General features: G+C 44.3%; 1 pseudogene across 1 annotated transcript; it reads left to right on the forward strand.

Annotated features, from left to right (window-relative positions):
• The first annotated feature begins 9,492 nt into the window (after positions 1-9,492).
• On the forward strand, positions 9,493-10,601 carry LOC308424034 (actin, cytoplasmic 2-like; annotated as a pseudogene). The gene has a single exon. The product of its transcript is annotated as an actin, cytoplasmic 2-like (transcript).
• Positions 10,602-23,310: the final 12,709 nt, after the last annotated feature.

A 23,310-nucleotide genomic window follows, 5' to 3' on the forward strand; every position in this document is an offset into this window, starting at 1 on the left:
AGTGCTGGGATTACAGATGTGCACCACCACCTTCCTGATTTATTTTTTTATTCTAATCTTATTTATAGTTTCCTCTCTTTTTATCCTACAGGTCTATTATGATTTCCACGCTAGTGTTTCTGTGGGACTCCTGAGCATGTGAATAGCCCGACCTTTGTGACTTCTGCACCTTCCCCTGGACGCTTTCCTTCTGTTTGTTTTGTCCTGCTCCAACGTGTTGGGTTTTATTTTATTTTATTTTATTTTCTCATTATCCTTTAGAAGCCTGTTTGCTCTCTAACCAGAGACAGAGATTGGCTGAATCCCTTTGGAAGGGGAGCTGGAAGAAACTTGGAGGAGTAGAGGAAGGGGACCCATAAAAAACACAAAGCAAAACGTGGGCATTGCCTGGAAGACCATGTGAAGTGAAGAAGTGCAAGCTATGAGAAGATGCCCACAAGACCGGGCTTTACACAAAACAACCCCAAACAGACATCTATAAATCAAAAGCAAACAGAGTACCAACATACAACCCGTTTTCTCTGAAAACTGGATTCCTGTTCATGTTTTTCCATTTAATTTTTTTTCTTTCTATCCCCCAAATTGTCTGTAGCAACTATGCACTGCTTTGATGATCAGAATGTTTCTGAACAACCAAAAACATGCAAGATGACACTAACTTCAGCAAAACAGTCATCACTTTCAGAATTGTTTCAATTCCTTGAAACGAGAGGCTCTAAAAGTAGATTAGTGCCATACTTTTGTGGTGGTGCCAAATTTTTCTGGGGGGATTTTGATGAGCGGAAACATACTAATGAGTTAGACAAACCATCACCAGTCTGTCTTGTGTGTTTATTTTTAAGACCCAGTTTTGAGAATTCTCCCTCCCAGCACCACATCGGTGCAGTACAGCCAGTACCAACGTGTTGTTATTACCTGTTTCTTTCCCTTCCGAGACCGTGCTTGGACCAACCATGGGATCATTTGACTGCATGAATGCCGAATGGGTAAATAACCAAGCCCGTGTATTATCCAGTCATCTTCTGGAATCCTTGGACCCAACGACACGGAAGCTATTGGCCTAGGTGGAGGGACAGCCCTTAGCGAATAAAAGATGGATTGGGTCTTCGCAACCTCGGTGAAGAGTTTGCACAAGTTCGCCCATCCCTTTTCTTCTGTTGACCACCACAGCACCTGAGAACTGAAACTGGAGGGAGGATGCTTGCCCCAGTGGACCAGGTTCATGAGTCCTCCGGTCCTTAGCTCAACGGCTCCATTTCTGCTGAGGTCCTCTGACCTCATGAGCCTCAAAAGAGCAAAGCAGCCAGATAGTGCAGGATGCGGAGGAGAAGGGCTTTTGTTTCTTGCATGGTAGCACAGATAGATGGGTGGCCGGGCCACAAGTTGAGGACTTTGCTAACAAACGACTGGTGCTGTGAGGGGACTCCAGGCCAGATGGCTGGAACACAGGCCTCCTTCTGTTAACTGCAAATTCCATTCCTCTGCTGTAGCTCTGATTACTAAGGCGCGGGTCACACTCCGGCTGCGCCTAGCCACCATGCTCACGATTCCTGCTGGAATTGGTGAGAGCAGTGTGTTCTTGAGCTGAGGGCAGCAGCATGGTTGCCTTGGAGGAAGAGGGGAGAGAGGAAGAGGGGGAGGGAGAAGGAGGGAAGAGACTGAGAAATGATGAATATTAGTTTTCCCAGGAGAAAGGACTAAGATGCGTCTGTGCACACTGGGGCAGCCCTTTCTTTGCCGTTATGAATTGCTCCACTAATAGAAAGAATTAACAAATACTCTATCTGTCTCAAATCCCATTTAATATTCATGACCAAAATAAACCGAGCTTTTGCCCCAATCTGGCTAGATGAACACTGGTTTTCAGCCCCGGGGAGAGGGAATCATTTCAGTGGAATTTCTTCCGGGTATTTAGAGCGAAAGGAGTGGCGGGGGTGGGGGAGAAAATGGAAAGGTCTTTTCTGCCTTCCAAGGAGAGTAATGAACACAGCTGCCCTCCAGGCCTGATTCTCTTTGTGGAAAATGGCTCCTCCTGGTTTTCTGAAGTGTGCACCTCCCAAGAGCCATTCAAGGTCACCGTGACTGGCCTGCTCTGAAGTGTTACCATTCTCCTCCTGGGTAAATCTCTATTTCTATTTTTTTCCCCTCCAAACGATTGTGAAAGACTCTTAGGCTTTAGCCCCAGCTTTGTAGCCTGTGCCAGGAAGCTATCTCCATCCCACAGACAGAACAGCGAGTGTGTTTTCTATTTGTGTGGAGGCTCTTCCAGGAAGGGGAGCAGAGGATTCAGCCTGATGGAGCAAAACCAGGCCGGCCATAGAGGTCTTCTTCCCAGCACTTCTGGACAGCGCAGGGTCTCCTGTGTCCCAGGAGTGCCCCACCCTCCAACCTGAACTCCGTTTCTTAATTAGTATAACGTCACAACCGTTTTTCCTACAGGGGAATCGCTGTGCTTCATCTTTAAGATGTTTTCAGATTTTTGGGGGGATTACCCTTTAACCTGTCTTCTCCTCCTTTCCACCCACCGCCCTCTCCACTGAACCCCATCTTTCTCCTAGGTTCCTTTGTAACTTTTGTGTCTTTTTGTTTTTGCTTTGTGGGCCCCGGGTTCTGACAAGGGCCATTTATGTGGGCATGGGTGTGAAGCCATCTATTCGAACATGAGTAACTTTCTAAATGCTACATCACAGAAAACAATGACTTCTCCAGCTGCCCTCTGCTGTCACGAGCTCTCCTGAGCGGGGCAGTGCCCTAGTTCTGACCGAGCGCTTACCGGCTGTCGTATGTGGGCCCTGTGTTGTCTGTTCCTCACTTATAGTGAGTTCATGGTTGCCATTGCTATACCCTGCCCATAAGGCGGCCCTCATTCCTACCAACTGACTTTTTTTTTTTTTTTTTTTGTCTCCTTTTCTTTGATATTCTGTGAGTCCTGGGGGGATTAATGTGACTATGCCATTTAATGCCGAGCACCCAACAGTCATTTATTCTTAACACCTTGACCATCCATGGCTCTGCCTTAGCTACTGTTGGCTACAAAGAGAAGTGTCTTCAGTTAAAGCTGTGGGTAATACAGGCTACGGGTATAAACAAATATTTAAGAAGGAGTTTGATGTGTCATTTTAGCCAAACAAAGTATGTTCACTCTTAGTGCCTGTGACCTCTGGGCTTTGACTAGATTCATGGTACTGGCATGAACGCCCTCCTGTGGAGATGGGGCTCAGATCTAATCATGGATTATTCTCTTAACCCAATAATTGTCATGCCACAGTTGTAAGTACCTCTTGCCCGACAAGTTTGTGTAATGTGCAAAATGTAAAACTAGGGAAGACCAGTTGCTGAGTTTCCTTCCCCAGTCCCCTGCATGGCGGTCTCTGGCACCGTGAAGGCTAGTGAATGGAGAGAACGCTTTGGGTCAGTTACAACACATGTATAAGTATTCTGCAACCCAAGTGTGAAGAAGAAACTTAAGGGTTCTTTGTTGAGTCAGTTGTGTTGGATGGCATTTTGCTGGGGCAAACACATAAAGAAACATTCTGTTAACGTGGTCACTGATGTGAAAGGCTAAGGGAGACTCGTGAAGGAATGTTTTGCTGAAACAGACACAGTAGAGAGGATGTTCTGCTAAAGCAAGCACGTGAAAGGACACGCGATGAAAGATTCCAGATTTACATTGTGTAGTTGAGCTAACATTTGTCAGGGCTCCACAGAGAGAAACTTCTGGCGGTGTCCCGAAGTTTCTTGCTGCTTCCTTGGACTCAGCTGACTGGATGCATGTGCTGAGGGAAGACCTGTGCTGAGGCAAGGCACGTGGAGGGCACGTGATGTTTGGAGGGTATAAACAGGGCTCCACAGAGTGACAGAGAAAAAGCCTGGCTTGCTGGGACAGTTAACTGGGCAACACTTGTGGGTCTCAAGTCTTCAAAGATCTTTGATTTCCTTAGAGAGGCACAGCTGAGAACTTCTCCTGGTGTCCCCCCGGGTCCCTCCTGCTGACTGGAGCTGAGGCTGAGGCCTGGCTATTTCTGTTAGGTTGTATTACCACTGTTGCTCATCCGACTCTACCAAACTGGACTGCTGGTGTATCCATGAAATGTTTGCAAGCGAATAGAACTGCTGCTGCTGATCTGTGAACCGAACTGCTAATATCCAGACCACACAGATGGGAGTTGCTCCAAAGAGCCTTTCTAAACAGACACGCCCCCCAATCCTTTCTTTACCACTATCTCTGATGGGTGGTGGGCTAAAAGGGAGATTAAAGCATTTTAAAACCATCATTAAAAGTAGATTTTTGCATAAATTAAAATTGCAAAGGTATGTTGTATCTTCAATAATAGGGTTTTACCATCTAGTTCTTGTGGAGATCCAAGGGCATAGTTATAACCGATAGTTTGGAGGATCTCTGGGGGCTCACTGGCCACAGATAGGTGTCCCATTCTTGGCACTTGTATAACCCATGGCTTTTGGGTTCAGCTTTATCCACTCATGGACCCTAGTTAGCTTTAACTATCAATTTGACACAATCTTGAGTCACCTGATTAGTGTGATTACTGAGTTCAATGGTGGATACCCTAGATCCTGCTGACCTGTGGGCTTATCTATGGGGCATTTTCTTGATTGTTAATTGATGTAGGAAAACACAGCCCACTGTGGGTCATATATCCCTGGGCAAGTGGCTGTGTACTGTACAAAGAAAGGAGCTAAGCATAAACCTATGAGCCAGATACCAAGCAGTGCCCACCAGCTTCCAGTTCTTCCTGTGCTACTTGGGCTGTAAAGTTCCTTGGTCAGAGGTAATGCTGCATGGAATAGCAGGCAGACCTACCTTTAAGTTCTCTGTTTGTTTGTTTCTATACAGGCTCTGAGAGCTATAAGCTTTCTCTTAAGACCACTTCTTTATATACCATAGATTTTTATATATTGTCTTTACTTTTCATTGTATGCTTGGGTTTACAATTTTTCCTTCTTGCTTTCTTTAGTGTTCTGTTAATGATTCAACAATTCAACAGTGTGCTATTTATTCTCTAAGTGTTTGTGTGCTTATATAGCTTCTATTGCTGCTGATGTCTAGCTTTATTGCATTGTGGTCAAATAAACTGTAAGTTGTTATTTCAATTTTCTTATATTTGTTGAGGATGAGGATTGCTTTGTTATAATATATTGTCTATTTTGGACAAAGTTCCATGGGCTGCTGAGACAAGTGTGTATTATTTGGTGTTTGAGTGGGATGCTCTGTAGATGTCTGCTAGGTCTATTTGTTTTATGGTATCATTCACTGTTTATTTTTTGTCCAGATGACTGCTCTCATCGTTAGGAGTGAGGTATTGGAAGTCACCCAATATTACTGTGTTGGGGTTAAACTGTGACTTAACATCTAGCAATATTTGTTTTATGAAACTAGGTGCACCTGTGTTTGGCATTTGTCCACTTAAAATTATAGTCTTGATGGATTGTTCCCCTGAGTATTAAGCAATCTTCTTTATCTCTTTTGACTAATTTTTGTTTAAAATCTATTATGACAGATATTACGAGATCTATGTCTGCTTGTTTCCTACTTTCATTTGCTTGGAATACATTTTCCCATCAAGGTAGTGTCTGTCTTTGATGGTTAGGAATGTTTCTTGAAGGCAGAGGGGAAAAAAAGGTCATGTTTTCTAATTTAACTTCTAGTTTGTCTTCATATTGAAGAATTGATACCATCAATATTCAAAGATATTTTAGAAAAAAGTATATTAGTTCATGTTATATTGTTAATTTTGTGATATCTCCTTTGATTAACTATCCTGGTATTGCTTAGTTTCCCCTGTAGCCTCTTGAGTGTGCTAATCCTTCTCTTCAATCTGAAATATCCCTTTCAATATCATCTATAAAGCTCTATCTGTAGTCATCCATATTTGTTTTGTTTTGGTTTTCTTTTTTTTTTTCTTTTCATGAAAAGTTTTTATTGTTCTTTAGATTGTGATAAATAGTTTTAGGTATAATGGTCTGAGTTGACACTTGTGACCTTTCAGAACTTGGAATACATCTTTCTAATTCCACCTGGATTTTAAAGTTTCTATCAGATAATCATGTGTTTTCATGATCAGTATACCTTTATATGGCCTTTCTCTCTTACAGCTTAACTTTTCTGTATTCTGCGGGTTTTTTTTCTTTTTGCTATAATATGACACAAGATGTTTTCTTCCTGTTTCTGTCTGCTTGTTGTTCTGTATGCCTCTTGTATTGAATTGGAATCTTTGTCTTTAGGTTTTAAAATTTTTCTTCTATGATTTATTGAAAATATTTTCATGTCTTGGGCATGTAACTTTTCTCTTATTCTCACAATTCATATATTTGATTTGGGGGAATTCTAAGCTCCCCCAGTTCATACTGCTTTCATATTTTCACTGACTTTTACTGAGTGATACAATTACTCTTTCTTTTCTTCAAGCTATGATATTCTTCTCCACATGATCCATTCTTAAACTTTCTATCTTTGATGGTGAAATTTTATTTGGCTTACTGATTTTTTTTTTATTTCCAGCATCATCAGTTTGGCTTTTAATTTTCAATTCTGTCTCTCTATTAAATTCTATTTCCACATCTTAAATTATCTGTCTTATTTCATTGAACTGTTTTTGTTGTTGTTGTTGTTGTTCTTTAGGGTTTTTCATTCTCTGAGTTGTTTGAACATATTCATAGTCTTTTTTTTTTCAAATTCTTCACATAGAGGTTCTAAGTTGGCTTCTGGTTTATACCTGTGCCTGGAGTTGACCCTGTGCTATAACTCTCTATACCCAGATCCTAGTGGAAGAGAGCATGTCCCCCAAAAGTGCCAAAACACCTGGAAGAACAGGTGAGTCCACCACTTTTGATCTGAAGGTCCCACCCAAAGCCCTTGAGACACAGCAATTGAGAAGAAGTTTGGGGCAGGACCCTTCCAGCTTTTGTCTGCACCCTGTGTTGACCCTGTGCCACAGGTCTTTTTACAAAGACCCTGCTGGGAGAGAGATGGTCCCCAAGTAGTGCTGACACACAGGCTTGCAGGAGGGTAAAGCCACCATCAGAATCACCAAGACCAGCTAACACCAGAGATAAAGAGATAGCAAGAGGCAAGTCTAAGAACCTACAGTTCCCCCACCACAGCAAGTGCTAAATGCCCCAACACACCGGGAGGAGCAAGATTCTGATTTAAAATCACAACTCATGATGATGTTAGAGGACTTTAAGAATGTCATAAATAACTCCTTTAAAGAAATACAACACAACACAGATAAATAAGTAGAAGCCTTTAGAGAGGTAACAACAAAACAGGTAAAGGAATTAAACAAAACCATCCAGTATCTAAAAATAAAAATAGAAACAATAAAAAAAATCACAGAGGAAGACAACCTTGGCGACAGAAAACCTAAGAAAGAGATCAGGAGTCATAGATGCAAGCATCACCAATAATACAAGAGATGGAAGAGAGAATCTCATGGGCAGAAGATACCATAGAAAACGTTGACATAACAGTCAAAGAAAATGTAAAATGCAAAAAGCTCCTAACCCAAAACATACAGGAAACTCAGGACACAATGAGAAGATTAAACCTGATGATAATAGGCATAGAAGAGAGCAAAGATTCCCAACTTAAAGGGCCAGTAAATATCTTCAACAAAATTATAGAAGAAAACTTCCCTAACCTAAGAAAAGAGATGCCCATAAACATACAAGAAGCCTACAGAACTCCAAATAGATTGGACCAGAAAAGAAATCTCTCTTGTTACATAATAGTCAAAACACCAAATGCACAAAACAAAGAAAGAATATTAAAAGCAGTAAGGGAAAAAGGTCAAGTAACCTATAAAGGTAGACCTATCAGAATCACACCAGATATCTTTCTCAACAGAGACTATAAAAACTAGAAAATCATGGGCAGATGTCATACTGATTCTGAAAGAACACAAATGCCAGCCAAGGCTACTATATCCAGCAAAACTCTCAATTAACATAGATGGAGAAACCAAGATATTCCATGACAAAACCAAATTTACACAATAACTTTCTACAAATACAGTCCTACAAAGGTTAGTACATGGAAAACTCCAACAGAAGGTGGTAAACTACACCTTAGAAAAAGGAAAAAAACAATCTTCTTTCAACTAACCCAAAAGAAGACAACCACACAAACTTAATTCCACTTCTAACAACAAAAGTAACAGGAAACAACAATCATTTGTCACTAATATCTCTCAACATCAAGGGACTCAATTTCCCAATAAAAAGACATAGACTAACAGACTGGATATGTAAAGAGGACTCAACATTTTGCTGCATACAGGAAACATACCTCAGTGACAAAGACAGACACTGCCTCAGAGTAAAAGACTGGAAAACAATTTAGAAAAAAAATAGAATGGAATAGCCATTCCAATATTGAATAAAATCAACTTTCAAACAAAAACTATCAAAAAACATAAGGAAGGACACTTCATACTCATCAAAGAAAAAATCCACCAAGATTAAATCTCAGTCCTGAATATCTATGCTCCAAATGGAAGGGCACCTACATTCATAAAAGAAATCTTACTAAAGCTCAAAGCACACATTGCATCTCACACAATAACAATGGGAGACTTCAACATAGCACTCCCATCAATGGACAAATCATGGAAACAGAAACTAAACAGAGACATAGTGAAACTAGCACAAGTTATGAACCAAATGGATTTAACAGGTGTCTATAGAACATTTCATCCTAATACAAAAGAATGTACCTGCTTTTCAGCACCTCATGGTACCTTTTTAAAATTGACCATCTAATTGGTCACAAAACAGGCCTCAACAGATACAAGAAGATTGAAATAATCCCATGTATCCTATAAGATCACCATGGACTAAGACTGGTCTTCAAAAACAACAAAACAACTGAAAGCCCACAAACACATGGAAGATGAGCAATGCTCTACTCAATGATAACTTGGGAAAGAAAGAAAGAAAGAAAGAAAGAAAGAAAGAAAGAAAGAAAGAAAGAAAGAAAGAAAGAGAGACATTTTAGAATTTAATGAAAATGAAGGCACAGCATACCCAAACATATGGACACAATGAAAACAGTGCTAAGAGGAAAACTCGTACCTCAGAGGGCCTCCAAAAAGAAACCGGAGAGAGTAAATACTAGCAGCGTGACAGAACATCTGAAAGCTCTAGAACTAAAAAAAATGAATACATCCAAGAGGAGTAGATGGCAGGAAATAATCAAACTCAGGGCTGAAATCAATCAAAAAGAACTATACAAAGAATCAACAAAACCAAGAGCTGGTTCTTTGAGAAAAACAACAAGATAGATAAACCCCTTAGCCAGACTAACCAGTGGGCACAGAGACAGTATTCAAATGAACAAAATCAGAAATGAAAAGGGAGACATAACAACAGAAACTAAAGGCATTCAAAAAAAAATCATCAGCTCACACTCCACCGCCGGCTCCCAGCGCGCTGCTTTCTGCTGCTCTGTCGCCCGGTCCTTCGCCGATCGCAATGGAAGAAGAAATCGCCTCACTCGTCATTGACAATGGCTCCGGCATGTGCAAAGCTGACTTTGCTGGCGACGACGCCCCCAGGGCCGTGTTTCCTTCCATTGTCGGGCGCCCCTAACACCAGGGCGTCATGGTGGGCATGGGCCAGAAAGACTCGTAGCAGAGCAAGAGGGGTATCCTGACCCTGAAGTATCCTATCGAGCACGGCGTTGTCACCAACTGGGATGATATGGAGAAGATCTGGCACCACACCTTCTACAATGAGCTGCGTGTGGCCCCCGAGGAGCACCCAGTGCTTCTGACTGAGGCCCCCCTGAACCCCAAAGCTAACAGAGAGAAGATGATGCAGATAATGTTTGAAACCTTCAATACCCCAGCCATGGACGTGGCCATTCAGGTGGTGCTGTCCTTGTACGCATCTGGGCGCACCACTGGCATTGTCATGGACTCTGGTGACGGGGTCACTCACACAGTGCCCATCTACGAGGGCTACACCCTTTCCCACGCCATCTTGCGTCTGGACCTGGCTGGCCGGGACCTGACAGACTACCTCATGAAGATCCTGACTGAACGGGGCTACAGCTTTACCACCACTGCTGAGAGGGAAATTGTCCGTGACATAAAAGAGAAGCTGTGCTATGTTGCCCTGGATTTTGAGCAAGAAATGGCTACTGCAGCATCATCTTCCTCCTGGGAGAAGAGTTACGAGCTACCTGACGGGCAGGTGGTCACCAATCGGCGATGAGCGGTTCCGGTGTCCAGAGGCACCAGCCTTCCTTCCTGGGTATGGAGTCCTGTGGCATCCACGAGACCACTTTCAACTCCATCATGAAGTGTGATGTGGACAACCGCAAAGACCTGTATGCCAGTACAGTGCTGTCTGGTGGTACCACCCTGTATCCAGGCATTGCTGACAGGATGCAGAAGGAGATCACAGCCCTAGCACCCAGCACAATGAAGATTAAGATCATTGCTCCCCCTGAGCGCAAGTACTCAGTCTGGATTGGTGGTTCCATCCTGACCTCACTGTCCACCTTCCAGCAGATGTGGATCAGCAAGCAGGAGTATGATGAGTCGGGCCCCTCCATTGTCCACCGAAAATGCTTCTAGACGGACTGAGCAGGTGCCAGGCATCTGCTGCATGAGCCGATTCTGAAGTACCGATTTGCCCTGGCAAATGCACACACCTCGTGCTAGTCTCATGAAACTGGAATAAGCCTTTGAAAAGAAATTTGTCCTTGAAGCTTGTATCTGATATCAGCACTGGATCGTAGAACTTGTTGCTGATTTTTTACCTTGTATTCAAGTTAACTGTTCCCTTGGTATATGTTTAATACCCTGTGCATATCTTGATTTAGTCCTTAGTTCCTGTGGCTCGGTCACTTGGTGGCTGGGGGAGCACGCTGTGGAAGAGAAGTCCCCAGCCTGGTGAATCTCTGTGAGCACCTCAGTGATCTGTGCAGGGTATTAACCGACAGCAGACTTCCAGGATTTCCCGAGGCTGACAAGTGTTCCTGAACCAGTTGCCACTTCTTGCCAGTCTAGCAGGGTGGGAAAGTCCGAGCCTTAGGACCCAGTTTCCGTTCTGGTTTTTTCCCTCCTGACTGCCATGGGTTGTTGTTACTTGCCTTGAGTTGGGAACGTTTGCATCGACAACTGTAAATGTATTTATCCTTTTAATTTATGTAAGGTTTTTTTGTATTCAATTCTTTAAGAAATGACAAAATTTGGTTTTCTACTGTTCAATGAGAACATTAGGCCCCAGCAACACGTCATTATGTAAAGAAAATAAAAGTGCTGCAGTAACTGAAAAAAAAAATCATCAGATCCTACTATAATCCACAATCACACAATAAGCTTACAACCAATTGACAAAGATATAATCCCCCCATCTAGATAAGATAAATTGACCTACAGAAATCCATCCCTAGTATACATATTTACCCATGGCTGCTCAGAGCCATGCAGAGGAGATGGGTCACCCTCGTCTTCCATGTTGAATCTCCCACTCCTCTTCTTCTTCCCAAATCTCTCCTTCTCTCCCGCCTTACCAAAACTTTGTTCCCACCCCACTCTCTACCATCAAATCATGTATCTTGACCTAACTAGTGCCAGCCCTCAGCTGTATATAGACATCAACCTACAATGCACTAGCCTTAATTTTGGTTATTCTTGTTCTTTTGCTTTCTTGTATCTATTTTAACATTACATTTTCAAGTTCTAATCACAGTTACTCTGGAATCGATTGTACTTTTACTGGATTTATAGACTCATGTGGCAAGTTGTCTGCTAGAGTCCTAAAAAACTTCTATCACACACTGGTTTTCTTTTATTATGTTGTCTTCTTTCAAAAGGTAGAGGCAGGATGATCTCTGAGTTCAAGGCCAGCTTGGTCTATGAAGTGAGTAGCCAAAGCTACACAGAGAAACTGCCTCAAAACCAAAACCAAACCAAAACAAAAAACAACCCCATACCAACAACCAACCAACCAACCAACCAACCAAAAAAAAAAAAAAAAAAAAAAAAAACACACAGATTCTGAAGATAGAGATAGTTCTAAGTTCGAATTTTTGTCTGCCATTTTAAATACTAACTAGGGCAGCAGATTATTTATACTTCCTACAACCCAATACTGTCAATCTAACTATTACTTCATTATGGATTATAAATTGTCTCTTCTGTTTGAGAGACCTGTTTTGTTTTGACATAAAGTCTCATTATGTAGCTCAAGTTGGCCTTAAACATATCTTCCTGCCTCTGCCTTCTGATTTGTGCCTGGCTCACTTTTGCTGTTCTGAAATAGTACTACAAGGTATACAGAAGTAAATTTGTTGGTGTCTAGCCTCTTTAGCAACTGAAGTATATGCTTTTCACTTTGAGGTTTTATATATCATTCAGTTCTGGGGAAAAGTCTTAACCATTATTATTTTTTAAAAGTTAACTTACCCTATTCCTCTATTTTTACTGGAAATTTCTGGAAATCAATTTTGGACCTTTCTCCTAATTCAGGTAATTTCACATTTCTCCATCTGTGCTGGTCAGCCTTCTCTCAACAAGTATCCAGAGGTAATCAACTGAAAAAGAGGTTTTGTTTTGGCTTATGGCCTTGGGGGTTTCAGGCCACAGCCTAGGTATGCTCTGATGCTTTGGGCCTGTGGGAGGCAGAAGCACCTTGTGGTGGTCAGGAAACATGAGATAACAGTTAATTATAATAATAATGATAAATAATAACAGTTAATTATGAGTGCTGTTGAATCTGCCACAAACTTTTAGTCCTCATTCTAAGCATTTTTTGAATGTATAAATGTCTACTTTTTCAAATAAAAGCATCTGTGCCCTTTTGTACTGTTAACTTACCTTTAAAAGATAGAAACCTTAATATTAAAAAAAAAAAAAACCTGGAACTTTCTTTTTCATAGAGTGCACTGGAAGAGGGCAAATCAGCTGTAAGTAGAGCATCCCATGTAGGTCACGTCAATGTGCCAATGAGGGAAGAGGAGGAAATATCTGTCCATTTTCAGACGACAGAAGATGAAGTTTTTATAGTAATATTGTGTAGCTCCCAGGGGAGGAAAGTGGTCCAGATCAGCCGATTTACAGTCCTTGGATTTTAGCGTGAGCCACCCTGAATGGGCTGCCTGCCATGCTGTGGTACCACCTCAGCTTGGACTGGCCCAGCCTGGCATGGCCTTGTCTCCAAAATGATTCCCAGAGCAGTCTGGAGACCCAAAATATATATTGATGGTTTTTTGGGGTGAAAAGTAAAAGTGGATGCCATCAAGCCTTAGAAGCTGTGGGGAGCAAAGACTCAGACTCTTTGCGAGTTGTCCTCTGACCGTCACAGGAGCACCGTGGCACTGTGGGGGAGCATGCAGAAACCCAGCCTGAAATTCACCTAACCACAGCCTCCAGCACCTCCAGTGTCAAGGTATTGTGAGTCACAATCTATTTAGGGAAGCCAAAGCAGGAATTCAGACATCAGGAACACGGAGTCAGAAGCATCATGATGCAGAGGTCATGGAAGAGTGTTGCTCACTGGCTTCTTGTTTTTTTTTTTTTTTTTTTTTTTTTTTTTTTTTTTTTTTTGTTTTTGTTTTTAAGGCATGGCTTCTGTATGTAAACAGAACCCTGGCTGTCCTAGAACTTGCTTTGTAGACCAAGCTGGCCCCAAACTCACAAAGATCTGCCTGCCTCTGCCTCCCAAGTGCTGGGACTAAAGGTGTGCACCACCACACCAGAACTCACTGGCTCTTAATCGTTACCTTGAATGAAAACACACACCTGTGGCGTCTGTTGATATCCCTCGGAAATGAATTCACTTCCCCAGTGGGTTGTAACACTCCATTTTGAGTTCACAATAAGCAGGTTTCTTTTCTCTTTAATTGAGGGGGTGAGTATCTCATGCTCTGCTTCCACGGAGACAATGCGTGAGTTCAAGAAAGTTAAATCTCTCTTGTAATAAGAGACTAGTTGCAATGGAGAGAACAGAGCTATGGAAAAATGAGAAGCAAATTCCAAGTGAGACCAGGTAACTCTGACAGTGAGGACCCTGGAGAAGGCGAGAAGCTGAAAGACGACCAACCCGGATATAATGTCACATTTAAAAAGTTGACGCCAAAAGGAGGGTAAAATTGGGGTGAGAAACAGATGTTCCGAGTAAAGAGTTACAGAGAGTTCTTAAGAGATGGCCTCATGCCAGCACAGCAAGGGAGGAGCTTGTCCTTAGACGTAAGATGGCCAGATAGACGATGTCTAAGGAGGGCGATGGTGTCAGACGTGGTCTAGGGCAATGGAAAATTCCAAGAACAATTACCAGTAAGAACCGAAAGCAAAGCCACGGTAATAGAAAAATGGATGTGTGGGTGCAATCTGTGTGCTATGGTGACCTGTCTCTCACGCCCCGCAGTAAGGTCAGAGAAGAACGAGGTCTCCCATATTGAATGGCTTAGAGTCTAGCCACAGGAGGCAGATTGGGAGTGAGCAACGTCAGGTCTTGGGGGAAGGGGAATGCCTTTTAAATAAATTCTGATGGATTCCAGGCTGGTTTGGAAGCCAATGAAACAAGAGAGGGACTTAGAATAAGGACACAGAGAAGAAGCTAGAAAATAGAGTCAGTGACAGTGGGATTAATATGCGTGAGAGGTCGGCAGGACAAGAAGTGAGGGGACACTTAGGTCAAAAGACGTTTCCTGACTAAGGTCTCCCCAATGAAGGGTTCTGATAGCTGTGCAGGTTAGCAATCACCCGCGGGCCAGTTGGTTCCTAGGTACTGGTGTCTGGAAGAGACTGAGACGTCTTCAGCACGAGCCATGCATACCTCTCAGTTCCAAAAATGAGAAGGAGCAGGCTTGCAGAGTTATTAAACACGTAAGACAAAGCCGACTGGCAGAGAAGACAGTTCTATCTGTGCAGCGCTCACCTTGCAAGAGCAAGGTCTCGGTTCGAGATGCACTTCAGATGACGCAGCCTCTCCCTGAGCTGTCTGCCCTTCTCTCCCTCAGCCATGATGAACATTTTCCTTGGTAAGCCAGCCGTGGCCTCAGCAGAACTGTGACTGTCATTAGTGTGGCTTGGCTGTGCTCCTGCTAGCTAAGCCTGGGTCTGCTCGCCTTTCCATAAGACACGCCGTCTGGCATGGTGCTTAGCCACAGCAGAGTGGCTTCGTGGGCCCTGTCAGCATTTCTTCCCCTTGCCCCATGCTCTCCGTTATTTGGAGTTGGGAACAGAACTCTGTGGTTGAGTCAACACCGGCAGAAATGCGGAAAGTCAGAACAGCTCTTAACCTTTGCCCTGCAATTCTGGGACTGCTCACGTCACCATCCAGAGTTCCCGGGGTGTCTTCAGGGAGAGTACTCACTCAGGAATAAATTGGTTTAGCAGGGCTGATAGGGTGGGGTGAGACCTAATTCCTCTCCCTCCGATCCTGCAGCCCACTTGGCAGTGGAGAGAAAGTTCTCTGTGCCATGTCGTCGGGACTTGCTTTGGCACCTACATACTATCACAAATACTGGGACTGCAACAAGCAATGGTATTAGCTCTCAGGAGAGTGTTCATTTGTGACTGGCCTACTTAGAAAACTGGAATGGAAAAAGGAACATTTTGATGTAAAAAGAAACACAAGATGCTGGGAGGTAGCAATAGCAGCGGCCTACACTCCTAAGACCGAGAGAATGGGCCAGCCCAATCTGCAGCTTCGCAGGACGGCGCTCCTCCTGGCTCTGCCTGGTGTTTCTCATTCTCAGCGATGCTTCTAAAAAGCATAAGCCAAAGGGGCATCTGAGAAGGGCTTTGTGTATCTGGAGGAATATGAGGGCTGGGAGCCCCTTTGGGTGGGGAGGATTTGCAGGGGCTGGAGATAGAAGGGAGTGAACCAGATGTTGGAGCGGGGTACGGTAGGGCAGACCACTGCTGTGGATTCGAAGCCTCCTCCTTTTCAGAAGGTGTGTGTGTGTGTGTGTGTGTGTGTGTGTGTGTGTGTGTGTGTGTGTGTGTGTATGTGTGTGTGTGTGTTGGGGGTGGGGGGAGATTGGCCTGTAGAGCACAGCCGAGTGAGTCACTGCTGAGCAGGAGTGGGAAACCGCTGTCTGTCCCCCTCTAACTCTGAAAGTCTACAGATGTGAAACTACAAACCTTCACAGCTAACAGCTCTCCCCATTCCACTCCAAAAGGGGCAAACCCTTCCCCGAATTTATGGAATCCCATAATGCTACTGGCCACTCTCCAGGGGCCTTGTGGATGAGGAAGCTGTTGCCTGCCTATCCCCAAATTTAACACCCACCCCTGACCAACTGCCTCATGTTTCCAGGTCAATCATGGGTTTATTGTTGTGTGTGTCCTAACACTGTACACAGACACTGATATTAAGGGCTGTTTTGACTCTGGAGTCCTTTGGGGAGCGGTCTTAATTGTTCAGTGCTATAGCCGATGAGAAAATACTAACTCTTCCATATCCACAAGTGCACGTGATGATTACATCTCTGCGGAATGGGTGTTACTGTTATCATTTTACAGAGGAATAAGTTGATGCTTAGAAGTAAGGCAACCCCTCTGGGTTCAGTAACTGAAAAAGGATCCTAGTCTCTGTCTAGCGCCTAGCCATCATAAAAGAGAATCTCAGCCTGGGGCCCATGCCTTGGCCACCCCTCTTCCATATGAGCTCATGTGTCTATATAAAGAGGAATCATGGCACTATTGGTGTGTGACAGACAGGTGGTACCATAAGCTAAGAGCACCACTCTCAAATCTCAGGTCAGTGGACGCAAGCTGACTTTGGCATTGGGTCAGTGTTCATTTGAACCAGTCAGGGTCCAGATGAACCAGGACTCCTGCTCTGTGGATCTGCCGGTCTTAGCTTTACCTTCATCTAATATTGTATTTGCTCTCAGAACAATGTTCAGGTCCTTGAGGACTTGGCTTCCCTCACCTCTTCTGGCTCAGGAGATGGAGGAGGGTAGACTCTACCCTTCCACTCAAACATCCCTCAGCAAGCCCGGACTGCTGTGTAACATCCCTCTTATCACATGTCTTTCTCCTCCAGCCAACCAAACTTGGGGTCTCAATTCTGACTGGACCCACTAAGGTCATGTGACCAGAGATACCATACACTGATTAGCCACAGCATACATTCCTTACCCATTTCTGGCTTATTCAGAGTCTTAAAATAGGTAAGATTATGCTTAGTAACTTCAGCCATTCATAACCCACCAAGTCAGCCTTGAGACAAAGGTCGTTTTTACCAATATAACTATTTCATAATGGTCAGCGGAGAGGCAAAAAGAGTGAACTGTTCAGGTACTTAGTATTCCCTGGATATCTCATAGGAAATCTTAGACCAAAAACTATCTCATAGAGATGAGAGGAAGCAAATTCAGCTTCGAGTAGGAAGCTTTGGCACTTTATTTTTCTCATTTGAAGAGTGTGGCACGCTTGCCTTTTCTGCATCCCTAGTCAGATTGTATTTGCGAGGCACCATGCCCGGACCAGGTAGGAGCCCTTTCCTATTGATGTGTTGTAAGGAGAATCCCTGCTTCTGAGTAACCCCGCTGTAGCACTGCTCTGGCATACTTTCCATCTATTTAAGAGTGTGAAGCCTCTGACTCCAGGGGTGGGCGGGGGTAGATGAAGGGCATTTGAAAACAAGAGTTCCAAGGAAGACAGAAGTCGTTAATGAGAAAGTGTATGGAGTGAGGGCTGCCTGCGTCTGAAAATATAATTATGCTCTTTCGTTTGCTTGATGGAGTTTTTGATAGATAGGATCTTGACAGCTCTGTTATGAAATGTTAAAATGTAATTTAGGTTAGAAAAACTTAATTATCTTAAATTATAGTCTGAAGACTAACTCTGGGCTTTGATCCTTCTATGTGTGGGACATAGCAGGGGCTGCAGGTGCAGCTCATCTAGTTGCTTTGCTTGCATAAAAGAAAAAACAAACATAGTTCACTGGTACCCTGTCCACTACTGCGGGGGGGGTGCATATGGAGATAGACCAGCAGGATTTACCTTCTGCCCTAAAAGAGCAGAGGGGCATTGTGGGTATTTTCATTAATTAGGGAATAAAACTCAGGCTTCTAAGTGCAGCATTTGGGTTCTCCATCTCAGGCAGATGGTGGAGCAGAGCAGACAGTGCAGGCTGCAGGGCCGGGTAGCACACCTAAGCTTTCCCGGACATTCTGCTGAGGACTGCTGAGGAACTAGACTTGCTGTTGGAGGTCTTCGGGCCTCCACGTGTTCAGTTTATCACAAAAGCGAATTAGACATAGGACTGCTTCAGTGTGTCCAGAGCCCACCATTACTCCTCTCTGGTTCAGTTCTCTCTGGTCTCCATCAGCTCTGCCCTCCCTTCATACCTGGTTCTTTTTTATCCTGCAAGTCTCCCTCTTGGTAGCAACTGCTCCTTAGACACAGGCTACATGGCTTCCCTTCCCTCTTCACACCCTAGGACCAGAAGAGTGAGTGTAACTTGGCTGAGTGCTCAGTATACCTTCATGGAAAAAAAAAAAAAAAAAAAAAAAAAAAACGAGAGTTCACCAACATCCAACACCTATTTGGCTTTAGCAGCTATCAATAAAGCAAGCAGACTATCAATAATGAACTAGAAAGAGAGGAGGTTGGGGAGGCAAGTCAGGGTTTCAGGTTTGCCCTGGAGTCAGACACTCTAGGTTTAAAGTCTGATTGAATGGTGACCTCAGGCAAGTAGCCACTCTGTATCTCCGTTTCCTCATTAAAATGTAAGTGGCAATACGACATTCTTCAAAGGCTTATTGTGAGGAATGAAGTACAATCCTATATAAAAAATTACTTAGGAGAGAACATAGGGCCCTATTTAATTCTTATAATGACCCCTGACCCAACAATGGCTAGAGAGTGATACAGTCTCGTCCAGACCCCAGGCTTCACCACTGGCCTGGCTGCCTTCTTTCCCAGGGTGCTTACAACACAGGAATGAGTGGGACCAGCAGTCGGTGACACCCACAAGGCTCTTCTCTTCTGACCTCTTACTGGATGGGAATCAAGTTTAATGCAGTTTTAGACGTAAACGTTTGCGCTATCATTTCAAAGGGAGACTTTAAAAGAGCTTAGTGAAGTTCCAAGAATACAGGAAGATGATTCTCTGAGGGCTTGGGGGAGTTGAAAGAGAATTTCACACTAGCTAATCAGCTTGATCCACAATCTTTCCTTAGGGACTGTGAGGCTCCAGTGTGGAGGCCCAGCTATGAAAATGGGTGAACTCTGTTCCCTTTTTCACCCACGGGTGTGTTTATGCTCAGTCATTTGAGAGGAGCTTCCTGCTTTTCCACTTTGCCTGGCTCAGGCTCCCAGAACACCTGCAATAAAGCAGAAGGCACTTCCTCCCCCACCCTCACCCCACCCCCACAGGCTTACTGTGAACCCCAGGGTGGAAGCAAGGTCCTCAGGGAAGAAGAGCAAACAGTAAATTGTATTTTTCTTCAAGGTACCTTGAACTTCACCTGATTGTCTTAGAGAAAACACAAGCAGCTCTCTGGGATAGCTCTTGTGCCCGGAAGCTCTCAGGAGCATTCGGCCCTCATTTGGGGGCGTCTCAGGAGAGCGTACTTCTCTCAAACACTTCCTGAGCTAGAGTCTGATTGTGCATAGATGATCATTTATACAAGATCCTGTCACTTTGGAGCCTGGTTATTTAATATTTTCTTCGAGGAAAATGTATTTTAACATCTTCCCCAAAACTTTGTTAATAGTTGCTTTCTGTACAAAGTGTTTGTGTGCGAGCACAAAATGGCTGGGTGTGCACAAGGCAGCAGAAATGAGTGTGGAAACACTTGGCTGTGGGTCTCAGTATAACACATAGTCACTTATGGCTTTGGATCTCAGTATAACACACAGCCACTTAACCTGCTTGTCAGAGAGATGCCTTGCTGGCCTCTGCCCTGCCCGTTCCCTTCCTTTTCCACATGTGGCAGGGTAAATTGGAGGGCTTGCTGAGATGTCAGCCTGGACAAGCCAGAATCCTTGTAATGCTTGCTACCCCCAAAGCCTTTTAAAAGAATCAGACATTTGAGGACTTGAAAACCCGAACAAGAAAAGCTGGGCTAAAGAAAGGCTGGAACAAGACGCAACAAGCCTCCTACAAATTATTCATAATTCCATTCTGATTCAGAGCAGGAGTCAAAATAGCCCGAAAGCCCAATGCCGCAGCTGGTGGAGTGAAGCCTTGCCGTGTTTGTTCAGATCCTCCAATGAGGGCAGGCCAAGTGGAGGCCTTCAGAAGGGAGATCCCTGAAGATAAGAGTGAGTCTTCAATGCCAAATGGTCTTTTGGCTGAAGGTTCCAGATATTTGGTAACCAGATTTGGACTATATCCAGAGAAGAGGTGGAGGAAAATCCCAGCCACTGTGGCTAGATAGACCTCCCTGAGGAGTCAGGGCCAGAGTGGAGGGGGAGGGGTTTCTCTGCCTTTACCCTACCCTTTGCACATTATATCTGAAAAATGAGGTCCCTGCGGCCCAGCATTTTTGCCAGGTTGCACCCCAGACCCATAAATCAGCCAGGCAATCTGCTATTCATGAAAAAAAAAACAAAACCCTATCTCTCTGTATCAAATGTTTAACTCCCCTGCTGAAGCCTCACAGAAAAATACTTTTGGGGGTACTAGCATGGCCTTGGATTTCTCAACTAAGAGAAGGGCCTGTTATGGTCCTGATAGGTAAGCAAACCTTTGATGCATGCAGAGGTACAATGATTTGAAACACGAATGAGTAAGGGCTTGCCAAGGACCTTTGCTATGGAAGAGGAGCTCAGTCTTGCTGGCTGTGCCCACTGACTGTGACATCACCAGTGAGAAGCACACTGGGTATATGACATGTTTAGCCTCAGAGGCTTAGACTCTGAAACTCTGTCTCCTGTGAAGTGACAGGTGGTTTGGGACTAAGTTGCTTGATGTGAAAGCTGGGTGTTAGCTAAAAACACAGACCTGAAACACCCGTTGGGGAGATGGGTAGTAAGATGGATTGTGAAGAGCGGACAGGGTTAAGGTCTTCATAAAGGAAAGGTGTTCCCAGCAAGGGGAGTGTGACCTCAAGAACCGTAGAGGTAGGAGTTTCAGATTCTGGCAGCATAGTAGAACACTAGATTTTCTGGAGATGATGTGCTGGAAGGTACAAAATGGGCTGAATCACCTTTAGGGTCTCAGAAATTTATGAGGAACAATCTAGAAAACAAGGGAAAGCTGTTTGCTTTTCTTTAGTTGCGGGGACTGTGTTCTTCCATGGCTCCACAGGAGGAGGAAAAGAATTGCTTCATGGGTACCCAAAACTGAGTACCACTCACATCCCAGAAACAGCAGCAGAGACCCAGCTTAGAGCTTGCATTTGAAATGGATGGCTGGGGGCTGATGGGAAGTAGAGGGGAGGTGGTGCTTTGGTTGAGAGAGCCTGGGCAGGGAAGGGGCACTAAGTCAGTCCCAGTATAGCTAGAGCCAGATATGGAGTTAAGTCAAGGTCATGAGCTGGGGAATCTCACATGGAGGGCCAGGATTTGCAAACAGGAGAGGAGGCTAAAGCAGACACAGAGTCTAGCAAGTAGGGGAAGACTTGATTCTGTAGAATTCATCGGTTAGCCATGGTAAAAACATGGAATATGCTCTGGAAAATTTGCAACAAGCCTTTAAGACTAGCACTAAGCTTCATTCAGTTGTGGGTGGAGTCAAGGCCAACTATGGTATGCCGGCAGGGTCATGCCACAGTTTGCATAGAGATGTCATAGGCCTGTAGCTATGTACTGTTGGCATCTAGGGAGCCATGATGCTCATTTCTGGTGATGTTCATCAGTTAGAAATTCATGTCATAAAATAAGAATCTTCACATGGCAAGGCAATATAATGAAACCATAGTTCAGAGATCTGAGCTGCTTGTCGGGTTGGCTCAGATTGTGTGGTGTTGTCTGTCTACAGTGCTAAGTCTAACTTGGGATCTCCAAGAAAGGACGGGCTGATGAATGTGTGAAGTGGGCTGTGGATTTGGGAAGGCTGAGTGAACAGTGGCCTCAGCTCCATTGTTCAGCATGTCTTATTTGGCCTCAGTCTCCTGACCTCATAGACAGAAAGGATGCTCCTCATGGTGACTGAACACGGGGAGCACTCTAATGCTGGAGCTGAGCACACATGTTACCCAGGCCAGTACTCTTCCTTTGGATCATATAGCCCCCCTCCCCCCACTGCACCACAGATCCGACATACTGACCTCACTTTCTCAGTCCCACCCTTGGCCTCTGTTGGGTTTAGCATCAGGAATTTGGCCACGAATCTCATTTGCACAATGGCTAGATTTGTTTCACATGTGGGATGTGATTCTCTTGGGGATGGATTCTAGGAAGAGGAATGGCAAATTGGTTCAGAATATCCAAGTGCTGGAAAGTGTCATTAACTAGGGCAATGGTGAGAGAAGAGGAGGAGAAAGATGAAGGGGTGGGACTTGGGGAAAAGCACAGTACGAAGAAGCAGCAGTAGACTGTCTCTTCTCTCATCAGAGTAAAGATGCAGAATTGAGGTCAAGGGTTATAATCTGCTCAGTAGAGAAAGGGTGGACCATGAGGATGGAATGGAGAGAAGAACCTGGTCTTCCTTGATCAATGCTGGGGGAAACGGTCATGGGGGTGTTGAGAAGCAAATAGTCAATAAAGATGCTCTAAGCCTGGCTCCTCAGGCACAAAGTAGGTACACAATCCATGTCAGCCAAAATAAGTGGCTGTGCGTCCAGGTGTTGTTATTCTGATGCCCTGGGACAATGGTGTCATTCTTATGATGCCTGGGGTGCTCTTTATAGAAGCCGGAAGTGATGTGGGTGCCCGAAGGGTTAGCTAACTCCCCTAGTTTGCAAAGTGACTGATCACATACAGGATTAAAATTTTCACTTTCTTTTCCCTGTTGATGTTTTAGGGGCCTTGATACTTGTACTGGCTGGTTTTGTGTCAACTTGACACAAGCTGGAGTTATCACAGAGAAAGGAGCCTCAGTTGAGGAAATGCCTCCATGAGATCCAACTGTGAGGCATTTTCTCAACTAGAGATCAAGGGGGGAGGCCCCAGCCCATTGTGGGTGGTGCCATCCCTGGGCAGGTAGACCTGGGTTCTATAAGAAAGCAGGCTGAGCAAGCCAGGGGGAAGCAAACCAGTAAGTGACATCCCCCCATGGTCTCTGCATCCTGCTTCCTGACTTGCTTAAGTTCCAGTCCTGACTTCCTTTGGTGATGAACAGCAATGTGGAAGTGTAAGCTGAATAGACCCTTTTGTCCCCAACGTGCTTCTTGGTCATGATGTTTTGTGCAGGAATAGAAACCCTAACTAA

This window comes from Micromys minutus, assembly GCF_963924665.1.
Source record: "Micromys minutus genome assembly, chromosome: 1".
Taxonomy (NCBI): domain Eukaryota; kingdom Metazoa; phylum Chordata; class Mammalia; order Rodentia; family Muridae; genus Micromys; species Micromys minutus.